An 8,915-nucleotide genomic window follows, 5' to 3' on the forward strand; every position below is an offset into this window, starting at 1 on the left:
ATTAATGAACTAAGAAACTACCCTAAGAAATTAGAAAACCCTGGAGCTCGGTGGCCGCCATCTTCCATTCTGGCCACAGCGGCGGTGAAGACGCGGGTCCCTGGGCTCTGCTTGGTGGCGGGCGCGGACCAGGCAGGAGCTCGGAGGCTGCCCGCCCCTTTGCCGCCCGTGCGTGGCCTTGGGCGGAGTGCGGAGCGCAGACACCGCCTGGAGCGCCAGACCCGCCGGAGGCGCCCCGCGCCCCCCCTTCCCCCACCCCCGGCCGCGCGGATGGGATAGGAGCAAAGATGTTCAAATTCAAAGGGGTCTTAAAAAGGAGGCCCAAGGTGTAGCTTGGTGGCGACAGCAGGAAGGAAGAAAAGCCTTCTCTTTTACATCGCACTCAGGAAGAAAGAAGGAAAAGAAGAAGAAAGGCGAAGATTAAAAAAATGCAATAATTATTCAGTCATTTATTCCAGGCTACAGAGACAGAAAACAGCAATATTCCCTCCAGAGAAGTGCGTTCCATCACTGTGCACACTCGGCAGAGTCTGGTAGCACTTTCTCCATCACTAGTGCCCCCTAACTTACCCTCCTGGTAAGGCAGCTGGTATGGCTGTATTAGAGTTTAATTAAACACAGCTCCCTGTTTGTCAAGCAACGGGATGGATCCGAGAGGCCAACATGCTTATTTCAGATAAAGAGTCTCATGAGCCTCTGTTGCAGGTGGCTGCAGAGCTGTAATGAGGACAGTTTGAATGTTGCACTTCCAAAGCCAAAGCTTGAGGTCTTTTCGTCTGAGAATACTTCCTTGCCTGTTTTACTAGATGCTAGCTATGTGGTGTCAGTAATTGAACAGGTTTTGCACGACATGATCCACAATGGGTATTATAGGTCTCTCTATTTGTTGATTAACAGCAAGCTTCCATCAAGTATTGAATATTATGAGTTATCGCGAGCTCCTGTAGCAAACATTTTGCTGGAGAATGTCCTAAAGCCGTTGCACTTTACCTACAGCTCCTGCCCAGAAGGTGCAAGGCAGCAAAGTTTTTCAGCCTTCACAGAGGAGTTTCTGGCAGCACCTTTTACAGATCAGATTTTCCCCTTGTCATTCTGGCATTAGCAGATGTACAGACCGTTTTCCCTTAAGAGCCCTTTCTGAATGCACTATTGTTACTAGAGAGTAGATGTTCAAAAAGGAGTGGTGGAGCACCTGGCTTTTCTATTTTTTGTAACTGTTGGTGAAAATGACTTGGGGGTGCTCTCTGAGGAGGGCCTGCTGGTGTATCTGCACGTGCTCCAGACTTTCCTCTCCCAGTTACCTGCCTCCCCTGCAGGTGCCAGCTCCCAGGACTCCACCAGGGACTCTGAGAACGAGAGTGAGGAGGCCGACAAGCCGGCCAGCCCTGAGGACGGCAGAGTCTCTGTCCTATACATCAGCAAGGAATGTCTGAAGAAGCTGGACACTAAGCAGCAGACCAGTGCCCTGCTCAACCTGGTGTGGAGGGACTCAGCCACCGAGGAGGTCTTCACCTGGATGGCTCCATCTGCCACACGCTGATGGTGCCCAAAGTCAGGCTTCTCTACAGTTTAGCCTTCAATGCCAGGTTTCTGTGGCACCTTTGGGTCCTCATCTCTTCCATGGCAACACGGAAGATCACAAGGCCGATGGTACCACTGCTTCAGGTGATATCCAGGGGCTCTCCCATGATCTTCCAGGACTCAGGATGCATCATCCCGCTCTTTTACCTCTTAAGCTCCCTCTTCATTCACTCACTGATTTCCATCCATGATAACGAATTCTTCTGAGATCCCATAGAAGTGGTAGGGCAGAGGCGGTCGTCCACGATGCCCTTCACACTGGAGGAGCTGGTCGCCCTGTCCCGCTGCCTATGTGATGCCTACCTGTGCATCATCAAGCTGGCCTACCTGGAAACAAAGCCTAGAGTGCAGGAGGAGTATGTCACCACCTTTCACAGCATCAGCGTGACCACCAGTGCTGAGATGCAACAGTGTATACAGATGGAACAGAAGCACTGGAATTCAGTTGTTTAAGGTTATCACCAACCTAGTGAAAATGCTGAAGTCCAGAGACACGAGGAGAAACTTTTGTCCTCCAAATCATTGACTATCAGAACAAGAAGATATTAAAGCAGATAAGGTCACCCAGCTCTATGTGCCCACATCCAGACATGTATGGAGGCTCCTTAGGATGGAGAGGATTGGCCTGCTTCAGTCTACCCTGGAGGTGGGCCTGGAGTCCCCACAGCTGTCTGTGTCTGAGGAGTGGCAGCTGACTGTCCTGACAGAGCTGCCTTTTGTGGTCCCCTTTGAGGAGCAAGTGAAGATCTTTCAAGGTTGATTTATGCAGATTAACAAGAAGTTCAAGGAGATGGCCCATTTCTGGATGGCATTAATGTCACAATAAGAAGAAACTATATTTACGGGGATGCTTATGACAAACTTTCCCCAGAAAATGAACCTGATTTGAAAAAGCAGATCTGTGTGCATTTGTTCAATGCCCATGACCTGGATGAAGCTGGCATGCATGGTGGTGGTATTTTCAGGGAGTTTTTAAATGAACTACTAAAATCAGGATTTAACCCTAACCAGGGGTTCTTTAAGACTACTAATGAAGGGCTTCTGTACCCCAACCCAGCTGCTTAGATGCTTATAGGAGATTCTTTTGCCAGACATTACTACTTCCTAGGCAGGATGCTTGGAAAGGCTCTCTATGAAAACTTGCTGGTGGAGCTGCCCTTTGCTGGCTTTTTCCTCTCCAAGCCGCTGGGCACCAGTGCCGACGTGGACATCCACCACTGGCCTCCTTAGACCCCGAGGTCTACAGGAACCTGCTGTTCCTCAAGAGCTCAAGGAAGACACAGAGGAGCTGGGGCTGAACTTCACCATGGTGAACAATGACCTGGGAGAGCCCCAGGTGGTTGAACTCAAGCTTGGTGGGAAGGATATCCCTGTCACCAGTGCCAACCACATTGCATACATCCTTCTGGTGGCAGACTACAGGCTGAACAAGCAGATCCACCCACACTGCCTGGCTTTCCCACAGGGCCTGCCTAACATCCTCAGCCTGGAGTGGCTCCGAATGTTTGACCAGCAGGAAATTCAGGTATTAATTTCTGGTGCACAAGTTCCCATAAGTCTGGCGGACCTAAAATCCTTTACGAACTCTTATGGAGGCTATTCTGCCCATCACCTTGTCTTTAAAATCTTCTGGAGAGTGGTAGAAGGGTTCCCTGATGAAGAGAAGCTCAAGCTGCTCAAGTTTGTGACCCCTCCCCTGGGGTTCCAGGAGCTATACCAGGCCTTTTGCATTCACAATGGGGGCTCTGACGTCGAGTGGCTCCCCACAGCCAGCACCTGCATGAACCTACTGAAGCTCCCAGAGTTTTACGAGGAGACCCTTCTGCGAATCAAGCTGCTCTATGCCATCCAGTGTGCTGCTGGCTTCAAGCTGAGCTGAGCTGGACCCTCACAGAGCAGCCAGCACCTCCCCAGGCCCAGAGAGAGCTCAGGCTGGACCCCACTCTCCAGGCTCCTCCCTCCTCCTGACATTCCTCCCTCCCACCATTTTTTAGATGATTTTTATTACAACATGGTCACTTATTTAGATGGACGTCGCTTTTCAGATAACTTAAAATAACAATTGTTTTTGTGCCTGGTGGCTGATGTAGTCACTTTGCCAAGAAGAGCACACTTTTTAGACTAGTGGCATCTCAGTGAAATTAACCAAAGATGAAGCTTTGGCTTTGCTGATCTTGTTAGACTCCTTCTGAGCCTTGGCCACTACCTCCTGTGTGGGCACCCCAAAGTCTGTGACAACTGAGAGGCCCAGGTGCTGCCACTGCTTCTCAAGTGGTTGATTGTTTACAAGTCTAATTGTTAAAACTAAAGGCACTTTCTGATGCTCCCCCCCCCCCCCCCCCCCCCGCCATCCTGGTTAGGTTTGGACAGCAGGTGATGGTAGTGGTACTTGTGTTTTTCTTACCATTTCTCCCAGCTGGGACTGACATGCTTGTTCTCAGTATAGCCTTGACCTGCATCATGATGACTTGGGTATTGCCATGAGGGTGTGAGGTGGTCACTGCATTCTCCTCTGTGTATCTCCACGTGGTTCCTGGAGAGCTTCCCGGGGAGGCCAAGCACACATGTGACCTGCAGTGAATAGTGGCTGGGGGCTTGGAGGCCCATCAGCTTCTATTAAAGTCATTTGACCACAGTGGCAAGCTGTGTCTCTCCGTGACCACCCGCCCTCCTCAGTCTGGCTGCAGTGCCCATCACCCAGGGCATCTTGGGGTATCTTACACCCTTTTCTTCCAGCTGCTGCTCTGACATGGAGATAGGCATCCCTGGTGCGTGTGGGGACCGGGAGTCTCACATAGGCACTTTATCAGGACCTCAGTCTCCTCAACAGCATCGGGGTGCTGGCTACTTGGGCAGCCGAGCTGGTGCTGGGGAGAGCTGCAGACCCCGTCCCTGTGCACCCAAGTCCCCTCCACTGGAGGCCTGTAGGCCTTTGTAGTCAATAGACCAGAATTAGCAATATGCTTCTGAATGGGAAAACAAACAGAACGACACTTTTAAGACAATGACTGTTAATCAAAACAAAATGTATAATTTCTTAATTTGAATAACAAATTGTTTAAATGCAAAAAAAAAAAAAGAAATTAAAAAACCATCTATTACTTCCCTTTCCATTGCAGTATAAATCCTAATAAAGCCTCTTTCTGATGAACCAAATAAGAAATTATAAACTTAATATCAATATAAGCCCAAATTAAGCAGAAGAAAGGAAATAATAAAGTACAAATCATTGGCATGGAAACCAGAGAAATGAGAGAAAACTAAGTGAAATAAAAATATATTTATTTTTCTGGAGGTCAATTTATACTTTATGCGTATAAATTGGACCACTTAGATAAAATAGGAAAACTCCTTGATAAATACAACTACTGAAGGTCATTCAAGAAAGTGCAGTAACTTAGCCCACGTGGTAGTGAATGCCTGTAATCCTGGCAGCTGAGGCAGGAGGATCTGAATTCAAAGCCAGCTTCAGCATCTTACCAAGGGCCTAAGCAACTCAGTGAGACTATGTCTCAAAGTAAAAAATAAAAAAGATCTGGGGAGTGGCTCGGTGTTTAAGTGCCCGGGGTTCAATCCCCCAGTACCCCACCCCCCCAAAAAAAGGAATAACCTAAAACAGTCTTGTACCTAATAAATTCATTGAATTTTTAGCTAAAATTCTTTCCTCAAGGATGCTCCAACCCCTCCCAGGTGATTTCATTGACAAATTCTTCGAAGCACTTAAATAAGCCATAACATCATTATATAAATTGTTACAGAAAATGAAAGAAGAGGGTATACATCTCACCTCTTGTCATCAAATTAATCTTCTACCACAATTAAATATATACAAGAAAACCCTCATGAGCTAATACCTTCATAAGTATAGATGAAAAGTTCTCAATGCAATTTTAGTTAAACCAAACTCAACAACATATATGAAGAATAATTAAGCACAACTAATCAAAGAATGCAAGTTTTTTTTTTTAGCCTGAAGAACTTTACCAAAGTGGTTTATAATAGTAATGGAAAAAATGAAAGAAATAATCATTAACTCAATTTTTGCAAAAAAGAAAATTTGACAAAATCAACATTGATTCATGATGGAAATACTTACTTAGAAAGTTAGAAATAGAAAAGAAATGTTATTAATCTGAAAAAGGGCCACAAACATCAAACTCAATATTGAAAGAATAAAGCTTTTGCTCTTATATAGGGACTCAGCAACGAATGTCTGCTGTTCCTACTCCTAGTCAATTGTGAAAAAAGCAAGAGAAGAAATAAGAGAGGTTCCAATTGGAAAGGGCAAAGTATTTTTTTTTCCATAGGTAACATGATTGAGAGGGATTGGCATTTTTTTTCTATTAAAAAGTAGACATTTTGGGCTTTGTGGTCTAAGACATGAAATCAAGGATACTATATAGATACTTGTACAATCATCTCAAATGTAACCATTGACAAATGTAACAACTTTTCTTAGCTCATAGATTGTACAAAAACAGGTGGTTGGCTGGATTTTGTAGGGCATGATGTAATGTGGGACATGTTGCATCAGAAAAAAAGGAAACCTAACTTGCTGGTTGCTACTCGATTTCCAGTCCTGGGGCCACATGTGGCTAAGATAGCACCTAGTGATTAGCCAGAAGGCATTGCCATGGGTTGTGGTGAAGAATCGGACCACCTCTAGGATAGGCTCAGAACCCTTCTGCCCTCATGGACAGCTCAGCTTGGACAGCTTGTGTCTCCCATTACTGCCTGTAGGATGGGTGTAGATGTAAATTCTCCCCACCCTGCTGACCTTTACCCTGATTGGCTCCTGTACATTACATTAGCTATGTGTGTTTTCTCCATAAATGAGATCCTGCTTTGACTGTTCTCCCTGGCGCCTGATTGTCCTCCAGAAAGGGAGGGCTGGGTGTGGGTGGCCAGTCCACCTTTATCTTTCTTGGTTCCTCCTGGTCCGGGCATGCTCCCCCAATCTCTCCCACGGGTCAGGAGGGAACAGGGGGCTAAAAACCCCGACAGGATGTGGCCTGTTGACTATGATTTGTCAGCCCCTACAACAGAGTGTCTTATGGAGTCCACCAAAAACAAACAAACAGGATAAAGAAAAACTGAAACTAGCAATGTTTCAGGATACAAATTCAATAATAATTACCATTTTTATTTATATGTAGCAGTAATGAACTATCAAAAATTGAAATTTTTAATTTTAACTTGCAGTATCATCAAAACTACAAAACATGCAGAGATAAACCTGACAATTTTTATATTGTAAACTATAAAACATGGTTGAGAGAAATTAAGATAATAAATGGAGAGATATACCATGTTCATGTAGTGGAAGAATCAATATTGTTAACATAATTCTTCCCTAACTTATGTATGTATAAATTCAACACAACTGCAATCCAAATACATACAGGATTTATTGAAGAAAATTGATAAGCTTATTTTTAAGATTGAATGGAAATTCAAAGATGATAGAATAGGAAAAATACTTTTGAAAAAAGAATAAAGGTTGAAGTTTATGATTCCTGATTTTAAGACTTTTTATGTTGTCAACATCAAGATGGTATGGTGTTAGTGAAAAGGTAGATATGTAGACAAATAGAATAGAACAGATTCCAGAGGTCTACTTACATATATTTCACCAATATATGCATGTAAACAATTTTTGACACCCAAGCAATTTAATGGGGGAAATACTAATTTTCTTTAACAAATAGTGCCAGAACAATTGAGTATCTATATATAAAAATTGCAAATAGACTTTTACACAACCAAAAATTAACTTGAAATGAATACTAGTCCTGAACAGGAATGAAAAATTAAAAAATTCAGTAAGAAAATTGGAGAAAATCTAAGCACCTTCAGCTTAGGCAAAGACTTCTTAACTAACATACAGAAATAATAAAAAAAAACTATAAAAAATCAACCAGTTTAACTGTATCAAAATAAAGACTTTTGTTTTTGAAAAGATATATTTCAAAATTAAAAAGACAACCACAAAATGGGAGAAATATTTACCAATGTCTGACAGAGATCTTTTATATTATATAAATAAAGAACATGTATGTTCTTAGCAAAAATAGAAAACAACCCGATTAAAAGTGGTCAAAAATTTTGAATGACACTTCATCAAGGAAGATATAAAGATGGTAATTAAGCACACTAGAATATTCAAAAGCAGCAGACATTACGAAAATGAAAACTAAAACCACAGCAAAATGCTACTATATTGGCATTGAAATGGCTACATTAAAGACCACTATACCAAGTGCGGGCAAGGATGTGAAATAACGAGAACTCTTATACTGTTGTTAAATAGTACAATCACTCTGGAAAATATTTAGGCAACATTTTAAAAAATAAAATAAAACATCATGATTCAACCATTTCACTACTAATTATTTACCCAAGAGAAAAGGAAATAATTTACATAGGAAGACTTGTATGGGCTATTCAGAATTTACATGTAATAGCCAAAATTTCCAAAACAACTCCAAGGTCCATTAACAGGTGAGTAGATAAGGAACTTGTGGTATATCTATACAATGAAATGTTGCTAGACAATAAAAAGGAAGATGTCATTGACATATACAACAATATGCTTAGGCCTCAGAATAATTAAGCTGAATGAAAAAAGACAGAAAATGAGTTCATATTTTATGATTAATTTGATAAAATTTTAGAAAATACAGACTAATTTATAGTGACAGAAATCAGATTAGTAACTGCTTGTTGGCTGGGGGTGGGGCTGGTTTACAAATGATCATAGGGAAGTTTTAGGAATGAGAGAGAATATTTTTTGAAGAGTAAAATATATTCAGGTTTAAAAAAAATTTTAATTGATTTTTTAAAAAACATAAAATGACAGCAGTTCTTATTACACATATAGAGCACGTTTTTTTATATCTCTGGCTGTTTATAAAATATGATCCCACCATTTCATGTCTTCATACATGTCCTTTGGATAAATGTCCATCACATTCCATCATCCTTGCTAACCCCCTGCCCCCTCCCTTCCCCTCCCACCCCTCTGCCCTATCTAGAGTTCATCTATTCCTCCCATGCCCACTTCCTACCTCACTATGAATCATTCTCCTTATATCAGAGAAAACATTCTGCATTAAGAGAAAACTGCAAGAGAGAAAATCCAAGAGTGCTAAAAATGAGCATTTCACTGTACCAGTCATTACAAAATTCTTAGTATTATGTATATATTTATTCAGCATTAGAAAGAAACATATATATAGTGGGTAGTGAGATGTATTATCTTTCACTGGTAAATTTCCACTGCAATAAATAAACCTATTCTCATGCTCAGGCTACCATTACATATTGCTCTTGAT

General features: G+C 42.4%; 1 pseudogene; it reads left to right on the plus strand.

The window, feature by feature from the left end:
- The first annotated feature begins 287 nt into the window (after positions 1 to 287).
- LOC143400731 (ubiquitin-protein ligase E3C pseudogene) lies at positions 288 to 3,460 on the plus strand (annotated as a pseudogene).
- Positions 3,461 to 8,915: the final 5,455 nt, after the last annotated feature.

This window comes from Callospermophilus lateralis, chromosome 6 (genome assembly GCF_048772815.1).
Source record: "Callospermophilus lateralis isolate mCalLat2 chromosome 6, mCalLat2.hap1, whole genome shotgun sequence".
In the NCBI taxonomy this organism is placed as follows: domain Eukaryota; kingdom Metazoa; phylum Chordata; class Mammalia; order Rodentia; family Sciuridae; genus Callospermophilus; species Callospermophilus lateralis.